The sequence below is a fragment of the Megalobrama amblycephala genome, linkage group LG13 (genome assembly GCF_018812025.1).
Source record: "Megalobrama amblycephala isolate DHTTF-2021 linkage group LG13, ASM1881202v1, whole genome shotgun sequence".
Classification (NCBI taxonomy): Eukaryota; Metazoa; Chordata; class Actinopteri; order Cypriniformes; family Xenocyprididae; genus Megalobrama; species Megalobrama amblycephala.
In genome coordinates, this window is record NC_063056.1 from 28,247,968 (window position 1) to 28,261,006 (window position 13,039).

A 13,039-nucleotide genomic window follows, 5' to 3' on the forward strand; every position below is an offset into this window, starting at 1 on the left:
TGTGAAAATAACTCACTTTCGAAAATTTGCTCATTGCAACTCATTTTGCCAGCACAGGTCACATATTATTAATTACACTTGCTGAAAAATTAAATTCACAGTCCTGGAACTTTTTTTTTTTTTTTAAATGAATGGGTGCCCTTTCTTCTGGGCCTAATAAGTAGAATCCACCATAGCAGACCTTAGTGGGCCCCCTCATCACAGCACTGATAAAAAAAAAAAAAAAAAAAAAAAAAAAGGATAAAGGGGATAAAAAGAGGCTATGGCCTAGGCTATTATCCATGTTGATAAGGAGCTCAACTCACAGCCACAGTGAACAATCTGGAAATCTAGGGCTCTGGAATCCTCCACCAATTGTTTACCCAGAAGACTGTTCTTAACCTTTATCAAACACCCTAAGTGTTCCAGCATTCTGAGCCAATTATTTTATACAAACTACCCTAATTAAAAGCGGAACAATAAGAGTCTTAGTCTCAGATTTACTAGAAGTCTCTGGGTTCTAATTAGTTTCAGGAAACTATGAACAAAACTTCTGGAACTTTTAGCTGTTAAATGAGGTCAATATTTATTGAAGGTAAGATGTGATATGGAAAACTTCCCCTCTTCCCCACTCAGCTGTGCTCAAGTAATCTCTGTGCAAGGGCTCCCCTGGCATGCTCCACTAATGCCAATGGACAGCAAATGCCACACTGGCAGCATCAACACACACTTTCTCGACTGCTGGGGTCATCATTAGACTTGCCTTGTGAAAATTTCAATAACATTCAACTGTTTAAGATTGAGTACTTATCCAAAATGACCAGAGACATTAACACTACCACATTCATAGATTTTGTTTGGACAGAGAAGGGAATCTAAACGTAAAAAAATGGTATAAATGACAGGGCAACATGAAGAGTGTAGGAGGTGTTAGTTCATTGAACAGGTCTGCAGGTGTCTTTCTGTTGGCGCAGGTGAACCTGTATTTGACAGGTGAGTGTGCGTTGAGAACTGGGCTGGCTTTGTTCTGCCTCGGTTCTGCACTTGACTGGAGGGGGACTGCAGGGCACGAAGGCTCTCATGGCCACCTGTGTTCTAAATATACCTCCGGCAGCTGTCACCTAATAAATTTAGTCAGATCCGAAATGAAGAGGGTCGGGAGTTAAAGATAACTGGGAACTTGTTTTGAAACATGAGCATCCTAGCTACCCGGAAAGGTCTCGCATTTTACAACTGGATTAAATAATTAGCTAGAAGAAAATAATTAATCATACGCACATCTCACGTAACTTTATATGGTTGGACATCTGAGCACAGATTCCTAAGAGCTCAGATACCAGGTGCCATACCCAGAATTAAAAGACTGCTCAAGACAACATTTTGAAGAGGATCACCTCATGATGCAACAATTTTCTGGCAACAGTAACTTTTCAGCCACGTACCTGAAAATAGTTTTTATAAAACTTAACATCTGGTGTAAATCGATGACATTCAAAAACAAACTGCAAATGACAAAAACTGACCTTTGCAATGCGATAAACTTTTTCTCGTGTTTGGCAAACTGACAACCAGCTTTACATTTCTTCAAAGATGTCCTAGGGCAGAGGTGATTTGTATAAAATAAGATGAGCAATCAAAGCTAAAATGTGCCTCCAACATAGTGACTCAACCCAAATAGCGCAGCCAAACAAGAATTTGATAATATCATTTTAATATCAACATTTGTCCGGTCAACTTAGCAACAAGAAAGTTCGCTTGTACAAAACATTTAGGGTACGTTTGCATTATTTATTGCAGACACTTTATTCAAAGTAGTAAATTCAAGATACACATTCAAAGTGTTCCCTCTAATTTGAACTCATGACTTTGGCTAACATCATGCTCTGCCATTTGAGAAACATGAACACCTAGTGAGAACCTTAGTGTACCTATTTTAAAAACTGCAGGTTGTAAAAATGAGTGCCAACTATTACCTTTAACAGCATGCAAAGATCACAGTGCACTGTGATAAGGTCACCATGACCAAAACATGCATGCTGGTTAGAATAAGAAACAAAATTGAAAGGACGGGCTGGTTAATTTTCCTATATACTAAAGTGTATTCGTGTTAGGCTTTGAACATGCAAATTACTTCAGATTCTTAAGAAGTAACTCCACCTTCCCGCAACACTCCAAAATCATGCAGATTCAAAGTTTGTATTCTTTGTTTTGAGCCAAGCGGTCAATCTATGAGGTTATATCCTCTTTTTTTTTTTTTTTTTTGCTATACAAATTTGCAGTTCAGACTTGAACTTGAACATATGAGGTCTAATTTTTTACTCCGAGTCTTAAACATGTGCACACATGCACACGTTGCTCTGCATGTTAGTGTGATGTGTAATTTGTTACCAGTCATACAGTGCTCAGCGTAAATGAGTACACCCCCTTTGAAAAGTAACATTTTAAACAATATCTCAATGAACACAAAAACAATTTCCAAAATGTTGACAGGACTAAGTTTTATATAACATCTGTTTAACTTATAACATCAAAGTAAGGTTCATAATATAACTTAAATGAGTACACCCCACTGAAAGTCTCTGGAGAAAAGCTAAATTTTAGACTACAAATGTCTACTTTAACAAGAATTCAACCACAGGTGAGCCTAATTATTCATTACACAGGTGTCCAGCAGACAGTTGACTATAAAAGGGTGTTAAAACCCCTTCCCATTTCATGCTGTCAGCAATGGCACCACATGGATGAGAAATGTCACAAGACCTGAGAAAGAAAATCAATTATTTCCACCAGTGAAGGCTACAAGAAGATTTACTTATCAGTCAGAATACTGAAGAAAAAGTGGTACAAAAATTTTAAAAAGATGGAACTGCAACCATCTCACAGAGACGTCCAGGTCGTCCATGGAAGTTAACACCTCAACAGGAGTGTCTTCTGATGAGAAGGGTTGAAGAAAATCGGCATTCAAGTTCACTGCAGTTATCTAAAGAAGTAGAAAGCCAAACTGCGGTGACTATTTCCCATGACACAATACGGCGTATGCTGCAAAGGAACAGCATGCATGGTGCCATCCACGAAAGAAGCCTTTCCTAAAGCCCAGGCACAAAAAAAAGCTTGCCTAGAGTTTGCTAGGACACATGCTGACAAAGATGAAGACTACTGGGACTCTATACTCTGGAGTGATGAGACCAAGATAAATGTTTTTGGAACTGATGGCTTCAAAACTGTGCAGCGTCGCAAAGGTGAGGAATATAAAGAAAAATGCACGGTGCCTACAGTGAAACATGGTGGTGGCAGTGTCCTAATGTGGGGCTGCATGAGTGCTGCTGGTGTCGGGGAGCTGCATTTCATTGATCTGAACCCAGTCAAACACCTATGGGGAATTCTGAAGAGACAAGTTGAGCATCACTCTCCATCCAGCATCCAGTCTCTAAAAGGGGTCATTCTTGAAGAATGGAAAAAGATAGATGTTACAAAATGTCGCCAACTTGTTCATTCCATGCCTAGAAGACTTGGTGCTGTCATTAAAAATCATGGAGGCCATACAAAGTACTAGATGTAGTAGTTTTTGTTGTGGGGTGTACTCATTTTTGCATCTCCCTAATTTGAGTAAAACTGAAAAATGTGTAATTTAAGTTATATTATTAACCTTACTTTCATGTTATAAGTTAAACAGATGTTATATTAAACTTAGTCTTGTTAACATTTTGGAAATTGTTTTTGTGTTCATTGAGATATTGTTTAAAATGTTACTTTTCAAATGGGCTGTACTCATTTATGCTGAGCACTGTAAGATACGCATAAGGAAGTGCTTAAGGGGCAAAACTATACCACATGAATAAGGCTCAATGCTTTTATTTTCAACAGACATAATACAAGCATATGGCATTAAAATGGCATTAACGAAACCACATGAAGAGCTAGATGTAAAACTCAATTACAGCCTTTTAAGACAAAGGCAAACATATACTGACAAAATCATGATTCATATCGCCATCACCTGCTTTCAAATGGAGCAGCATTTAACAGACAGAGCCATAGATCACTGAAAAGCCACGCAATATCGCGTTCATTATCGAAGGCGATTCATCTGCGATATGAACGCGATATTGCGTGGCTTTTCAGTGATCTACGGTTCTGTCTATTAAATGCCGCTCCATTTGAAAGCAGGTGATGGCGATTTAGCGGTAATCAGGGAACCGGCTTTACTGACGAAATGCGCGTGACAATCTCATGCGATATATCGTGCAGCCCTAAACAGTATATTCAATTCAGTTCACATTTATGTGTATAGCGCTTTTCACAATACATATCCATATCATATATATCGCTGGTCATGAATTTCAAACTTTTTTTTACCCCTTAAGCGAAGAACATGAAAGAACTTCACCATGAGTATATCTGGGCCTTTAGTGCTCATGTCCAGAGGAGCATCAATAACATCTGCTGGATTTCAGAGGACAATTTCTCTCTCAGTCATGAGTCTCTCACCTTTAACTTCATTAAAATATTTTGCAGAATACAAAAGACTTGTGCCTATGTATTTGTGTTTGTTCTCTATAGCAACCTCTCTGTGATGTCACAGAGATCTGGAGTTTTATCCTTATCCCTTCTGACCTGCAGGACCCAGTGTCCCTCATAACAGCAGAGAGATATGAGCAATGCTGTAATCCCTATAAGAACAGTGAGATCATCTCCTTTCCAGTCACATGACCCATTCAAACAAATCAGATCATTCCAAGCAAGTTCTGGAACAGAGAGAAAAGGCTGGATACATCCTCAAGAATGTAGCAAGTACATTACTTTCAGAAAGCTTTATATGGGTCAAGTGATTGCATACATCAAAAATGTCTTCTGCATCGATTCAGCCCTAAACAGGGTCAGGCAAAGGTCAAAACTACACCGCTATGTGACTAGCATTTCAATTTGTAAATGGTTTCCATTCAAAATATAAAAAATAGAGATTCTTAAAATTTGGGCCACACAGTGTTGCAATGCATCTCTCCTTCCCTCAAGCTTTCCTTTCATTTCTTGTGCATGTGGGTTCATGGGACAGATACAGAAGACGTGCTGTACGTGCATGCTGGGGAGGCTCCCTGGTCACCACCTATCGAAACTTGACTCTCTTTTCCAGCTGGCAGACCAAATTTAAGCAAAAGTCTCCATGAAGATTCCTCCACGCCTGGTGTTCACCACTGCAGCTGACACATAAAATTTCTATATAGGAGAACAAATGCTGTATACACTTTAGCAAACTCATCTGATTGGAAATGGTCATAAACATACTGTGACTTTCAGAGAACAACATGCCATGAATCAAAACAAAATACAGAACCTTTAGGTTTAACACATTTAATGAGAGGTTTGTCTATAGTCCAGGATGGCAGACAGGTGTTTTTGGTATACAAATGACCAGGCCTCATTCAAAACCCCCAGCATCAGTGTGTTATTCAATTAGCAGAGTTCAAAGCATGTAAACAAACACTTGGAATGGAAGCCACTCCATCAATGGCTTGCTGCCTGGGAATTTCTTTGTCCAGTTTCTAAATGTAAACTGTAGCTCATCCAGTAACGTCAAGGGAACTTCAGTTTTTGCAATAAGGGTTATTTTTACTCATTCTGAGATCTCCTTTTCTATGAAGTGACAGGGATGGGAAGAAAAAAACCTGTTTCAATGCTTTTGTGTTCTCCGATAAACATCCCTCACAAAAAACTCAAACGTTTTATGAGCAGACAAAGTTTCTTGAGGTAACAAACATTTTGATAGCAAATGCGTTCAATGCAAAGTTTCTAGGTGGAATGCAAAATATTTGCGAGACAATGCAAAAGCATTTAAATATAATTTTTCCTCCAGTCTCATTTCCCCCCCCCCAATTTTTCATGTCCCATTAGGGGCTCTGTCTCCAACACAACATTTAATAAACATGAAAATTTTTCAACTTCAATAGGATACCTTGAAAAATATCGATATTCTATACCATAGTTGATACCATGGGGGAAAACTGCCATATATACTGCCATACAGACAGTACTGTCGCAAGGGCTGTGCCAAGTGTGCGACCGCACAGTGCCTCGCGGCTCGCGCCAAAGTAAAGTGACAGCTGATTTGATGATGTAAAGCCAATAGTAACTTATAATATGCAGTAACTTACAATATTGCTCTGTGCGTGTGACCATAATTCACGCGCATACATGTCAGTCAGCGCAGCATCGCACATCAAGTTCGTAGAGAGATTTATTCAATAAATTTTAAATTCTGATTTCAGCCGCCTCTGTAATGAATCAAACAATAAATATCAAAGTCCCTTTATACGTAAAATCTTTGTAGATATTACCTGAGAAGTTCAAGTAAATACGCTAGAAATCCGTGCTCGTTCAAGGATGTGGGTTTATTGCATGGATGGAGAAACCACGGACGCCTGCAGGATTTCATCTGACAGTACACAAAAAAGGTTTTTTATTTAACACTAAAAAGTTAAATAAGCATATATAACCTAACTATTACGCACCTTTTGGACTATCAGTGAGAGCAATGGTACAGCAGAACAAATGTATCCTACTCTATCTTGTTTTAAATGTTTTTAAATCTGAAAACTACAAAAAGCAACGAAATTGTCAAACATCCATTTAGCACAATTTCACAATGGAAAACAACTGAAAAACAGCGCTGGTTGTTTTCTCGATACCTACTGTCTGTTTGTTTTACTGACTGAGAAATCGCTTCAGGTGATTCAGTAAGAGGGCAGTACAAACGAATGCGAGTGGATTCAGAGTTTCAGACCGTTTTGCAAACGCGTTTTACCAATTCATGATTTAGAATATAATTTCAGCGTCAAAAATATGTGTGCAGTCCAGTTACACAGCTGTTAAAATGAATATACAAAGCGAAGCAAACTTTTTGCCACAAACAACAAATTGTTCGTCACTACAGCAACAGTTGTCCCCATTACTATAGCAAACCCCCAACCCCCGGGCCTCCCACATCAAGTTCGCACAGGGCCTTGCACCCTACTTGTGACAGGCCTGCATATACTACATACTACAATAAGAACAAATTAAATTGCAAATGATAGCACAAATAAATACAATATAATAAAGCGAAAAAAAAAAAAAAAGAGGTGGGTCTAACACTGGATAGATCTCATTGTAAAAATTAAATACAGATTAATGCTTACAATAAAAGTTATTCAGTCAATAGCAGCGAATTATTTTCTCTTAACATGACAGACAGCAGCAGGTTTATTAGGCTGCTGTCACTTTAAGAACATTTAAAGAATCATTAATAGTTTCTCAACTACTTACGTTCCAAAACTGATTGTATTTACCTGAATACTCAGCAAGATGGGCATTCTGACATCATTTTGTATGTATTTGACCGTTTAAGCGCAACAAGCCACAAAAAAGAACTCAATTTGGTACTTGCGAGCTGTTTGAGAGAGTCACTTAAATAGATTATATAAATGCATACGCTTTTGGTGTGAGCGCAAAACCTGCAGGAATGACTAAATTATGTGCAATACAAGCACTTTTCAACCGGAGCAAATAAGACGCGTGAATGAGAGGAGGTGGGTGTGTGTCAATTCGCCGTCGGAGAGAAGGGAGTGTGAGAATGCACAGCTGGTATCGGTGTATCGATACTGCAGAAAAGAAGTACTGGAACCCTTTCAGATATTTCAGTATCGATAAATATCAATATTTTTGACAACACTAATTTGCAAGAACAAATATTTAGTTTTCTGGCATTTATAACAAAATATAAAACCGTATATATATTTATTTTATATAAAATAAGGATTCTAAAATTAAGCTTTTTCTGCAATTTCTAGATTAGCAGCTAAATGATGTTACCTTGGTGACACATAATAAATTCAGCAAAATTTGCAACAGTATTGAATGTGTAACATTTGTAAAATACATAAATGTTTGAGTTTACAAGACAAACACATGTACAAGATTAATGCCTTCACTAGGAAAGTGACTGTTCTGCCTACTTGCCTCACTTGCTTGAATCAGGGGGCCATCCTTATTGTTGAGCCCTGCCACATCTTCCTATATTAAAAGCAATACCCACGTCCAACATCCTATCAAACACCACTCAAACCCATTTGGCACACCTGTCAATCACTGCATGTCTCTGGGAAATCACTGGATGTTCTCATGGACTCTCCCAAGGATGATAGAAATAACTTTAATCTTCCAGATGGGTCTTAACAAGCCCCTTTGGGTGTGCCTTTAAGAACACGTCCTACTTCTTCAGGCCCATCTCCTTCCGAGAGCAAGAGTCCAGTGACAGCCCCATCTGTCTACTGCCACTCAGCCTGTACTGAAACATTTCACACCATCACTCATTACTCCAGATCTGCGAAAGACACCAGACCCACCGAAGATAGTCTCACATCTGCGGCCAATGGAGAAAGATCAAGATTGCACACTAAAAGGTCAGGACCTAGTTGATGTCCTAACAGTGCTATCAGGACTTGCTGCACTTTAACACCAGGAATCAAATTTGTGTTTATAAAAGATAAAGATATATATATATATATATATATATATATATATATATATATATATATATATATATATATATATGTCATATATATATGAGATATAAAAAGAATCGGTTCATAAGAATCATGCATTTAGGAATCGGACTACACAGGTCGCACTGTACGTTTCTGGTTCACAAAAAGCACTGGTTCATAAGAGTCAAGCATTTAGGGATCAGACCTGTTCCTGAAAGAAAAAAAAATATTCACAATACCTTACACTCTAAAAACTCACTAATTCATATGACAGGTCTACGTGCATCGATACACTCTGGATGGAGCAATATAAACACTGGCTCTCTCAGGGGTCAACATGGTTCCAGGTCAGCCGTTTTTGGCCACAGCTGCTGGTGCATAATCATATACTTGTTTGGGTTTCAGATTAATTCATATCTAAACAGTTCGAATATGAGCACAGGATGACGTTAAATACTTTGCGTTTACTGCAATCAACTGTCCAACATGCATGACATGCATGTCCCTGTAAAAACTGCATGAGAAGTAAAACTGTGGAGAGTCTCCTGGGATATCTCTCATGATATTGCATCACCTCAAAATCCCCAAACACATGATAACTATAGTTTATACTGGAGCCCAGGGGCTTCCCTGTTGCCCTGTGGACCACTGTTTGTTTTTTTGTGACAGGGTTGCAAGCCCTGCACTAGGATGAATGCAAATGATGCTTGCAGAGATCTATTCCCACAAAAGAAAGATACGGTTGTAGCAGAACTCTATGGGATCCCCACAGGAAGCATTTCCCTTCATTGTGTGTGTCTCTGTACACTGGCCACAAGGAATCCCCCGGGACTGCTCAGACACCAGCTTGTGCTCTATCTCTCTCTCTATCAAGTTTGTTCTGCTCTCTTTTTTTGACTTCACCACCATGTCTCTATCTCCCTGTGAGGCACTCACCGCCCTTTTCCCCTCAACTACCCCAAACACACACAGCCACACACAGTCTCCAAATCTCCAGCACATCACCTGAGAAACAGCAGGATAATAATGCAGAAAGAAAGCATTCATCTTAAAAAAAATTAACCCTTCCATGTGTTGGACGGAGAAAAACAGATTCTGGTGATAAGGTCGGCTATGACTTATCTAGACCACACGTTGATAAACAGGACGCAAACAGTCAGATTTTTTTAAGCACGTACATGCACCTTGAGGATTTTTGCACTAGTTTGTCTACAAAGAGGCAACACAGACCCAGCCCATTGTTTTAGTCGAAAAAGAAACTGATGAGACATAATTAGAGATTACGAGATAATTGTGAATCTAATTTATGTGTGTACAAAGACCATTTTATCAGTGATGACTTCTGGAGAGAAATAGCACAACACTCAACAAGCATGAAACTTTCTAGTGTGCATGTGTCGAGCGCCTGTGTTCATGCACACTATCAAAAGGAGTATACTTGGAAAGGTTGCGCGTTCAACTGTACACAGGATAAGTGTTTACATCAAAACTGAAGTGTACTTTGAGCTAAAGACTGCCCTTTATAACAAAAGCTAAATCAAGCAATTCCAAAACTACACTAGCAAATATAACTAACACTAATTAATTTTTGAGAGATTAATGTCTCAAGACTCAAGTACTCTCAGAGGCAACTTATGAAAAAGCAAAAGTTAAGCGTAGAATAAATACACACAGGCAGATATATGATGTCATTCATAAAGGTACATACACTAAAAGTTTGGGGTAGGTAGGTAAGATTTTTTCACATTTTTTGTAAGAACGCTTACCATAATATTCTTGTGGAACTGTAATACATTTTTTGTTCTTTGATGAATATAAACTTTAAAAGAACAGCATTTTTTTTAATAGAAATCTTTTGCAAAATTATAAATGTCTTCACTGTCACTTTTGATCAATTTCATAAATTGATCAAATTTGCGTCCTTCCTTGCTTCATAAAAGTATTAATTTTCTAAAAACTCTTACTGACTCTAAACTTTTGAATGGTTATGTACATAAAGGATACTCTTAAGCCAATGATGTACAACATATTTCTCCACAAACACCCAAAACTTGTTACTAAAAGGAAACCAAATGCCCAAAGCTGGAATCTGTTCTCTCCACCTTTGAAGCAACAAATACAACAGATACAGTAGTCAAACTTGTTTCCCTTTAAGTTGCCAGTGTGACCTACTTCTCAAATTTCGTTTTTAATATCTTCTTTCTGAAATTTTTTTTTCTACATAAATTCTTTTACATTTGAAATGAGATGATCAAATGGACTCGCATCTAAGAGTCTTTTATACCAAATGTTAAAACTTTTGCATCAGAATATCCTTTAGCTGGACAGCATTTACACTTCACAGTTCACACCGGATCTGAAAAACCACTTGCAAAAAAATGGCCACTTGCATATTAGAAGAAAAAAAAAAAATTGTCACTTACAAAAAAAACACTGAAAGAATTTAAAATGCAGGGTTTTTTTTGTATCTAGTCTGTTGTGTTTCTCACAATGAATGACACTAATAGCTATTTAGAAGTGAGAAACGGGGGAAATGAGTTATAAAGCACACCATAAAAAAAATACTGATGGATAATGACTTAAATGTAGTCAGAATCTATCCTTGACCCCCTCCAAATGTGGTTTCAGTGCACCACCACTTAAATGGTGCAGGTGCAATCCAATTGTAATAAGATCACTGAAAACACCTTATTCACACTACAATAAAAGGTTCCTTTTACAATAATGTGCTCAATGTGTGTGAATACATGTATACAGCACCAGCCATGACTGTATTGTGCTTTCTGTACCCAAAGAGTGACCTTAAATGCCAGTTTAAGAGAACGGGGACAACAGTTCCTCTGGGAATCGCAGCATAACCCTTTATTTGGCAACAGTGCACTTCTGAAACCTTCACTACTTTCTCCCCTTTTTCGCCTCTTTATGTGGCTGTCAGGCAGCCAGAAACTACCAGGCTCCGGTAAAGTCAGATGAGCCACTCTGATTGACAGGCAGAATTGCAGTGGGAGAGTCCTGCGGTTTATTTCTTCTATGAAACTACTAGTATTATGCAGCAGTGAGTAACAGGTTTCTAAGACTCCGGCCCCGCGCGACTTTGTTCTCAGGGAGGAATTCCCAGCAGCAGGCTTCAGTAAATGCATGCTGGGTAAATGTCACATACCCTTGGGGGCCGACTTTCCTCGAATGAAGGAGCTTGCTTTGATTAGACCCACTGCGTTTCGGGTTGAATAACAGAAGTAACCCTCTAATAAAAAAACACAAACTATAGCATCTGTGTTGAAATGGAAAACAGACAGGAAGGCAGAGATGGTGCTAAAATAATGGGAAACATAAACAGAGAAAAAAGTTAAATCAAAGAAAACATTAACACCCCCCACCCCTTTATAATCTCTCCATTTCTTACAAAGCTTCCAAATTTGCTCACTTTTTCCTAATAAAAGGGGAGTAACTCACTTGCCGTGGAGGAAGCCACCCCTTGCCCCATGGTGGCAGCTTACGTCATCGGTTAAACTTCAGTGTACAGAGCCAAGTAAAAACTCTTCCAACATTCCATTACTAACAGGGCGGTTTGGTGACCTGCTGCTTGGAGTGCACGGCAGGTAGGAGGAAACCCATCCCAGGCTAAACTCTTCCTGCCTGACTGATTAGAGGTGGGCTTACCCTTCTTGCTTGCACCTATAGATCTTTCCACTGCAGCAGAGGTTTGGTTGCAAAGATTGCACAATGTTTGCTTGCTTAGATGAACAGTTAGAGGTAATGGTAGCAGCAAATCAAATGAACACCAAAGGAATAACACGCTCACTTGCAAGTTCAAAGGATCATACCGCAAAGTTATTTGACACTAAAACTAGACTCAAAGGAGAACACACAGACAGCATTTATGTATCACCTGCAGCAAAATACCAGACCCACGAGTTGACCTTTTCTGCAAATTTCTCACTTCACTAGAAGCGACAAGAATGTCTTTATCAGGACTCTCTCTTTCCTGCACAAGTAGAGACATTGTGTTCGCAAGCCAGTTTTAATATTTAAAGCATGTTGCTTGTGTTTGTATTACTTTTTCACATTTGTAAGTTGCTTAAAAAGACTGTTAAATGAATAGCTGATGCATAATTCTAAACTTATATATCTTGTCCTGTAACTGGGAACTAGAGTTTATCACCATTTTTAATCATCTTTCATCTTCACCATATCATTTTAAAGGGATAGTTTACACGAAAATGACATTCTTTCATCATTTACTCACCCTCATGCTGCTACAAATCTGTATGATGTTCTTTCTTCTGTGGAACATTAAAGATATCTTAAGGAAAGGTCTCAATGTTTTTGTACATGCAACGGAAGTCAATGGTCTACAAAACTGTTCTTCATGTGAAAATAACTTTTTGTGTTCCACAAAAAACAGTCAATCATACAAGTTTGGAACGGCATGAGGGAGAGAACCATCACTTTAAATAGTCCTGTAATGTTAAAAATACAGTGGAAAAAGTAGAAATACATAAATGAAATCCTAAATACTGCATGTATAATAGCAATAAATA

General features: G+C 38.4%; 1 protein-coding gene across 2 annotated transcripts in view; it reads right to left on the bottom strand.

Moving 5' to 3' along the window:
* Positions 1 to 13,039, bottom strand: part of ptp4a3b (protein tyrosine phosphatase 4A3b) — a 31,229-nt gene that overhangs the window by 16,779 nt on the left and 1,411 nt on the right. Inside the window, exon 1 of one of the 2 annotated variants that reach the window (XM_048153272.1) lies at positions 8,091 to 8,240. The exons of the other annotated variant lie outside the window; for it this stretch is intronic. The gene's annotated coding sequence lies outside the window, so the exon portion shown is untranslated. Of the gene's footprint in view, positions 1 to 8,090; positions 8,241 to 13,039 lie in introns of those variants that run through there. 2 annotated transcript variants of the gene reach the window in all.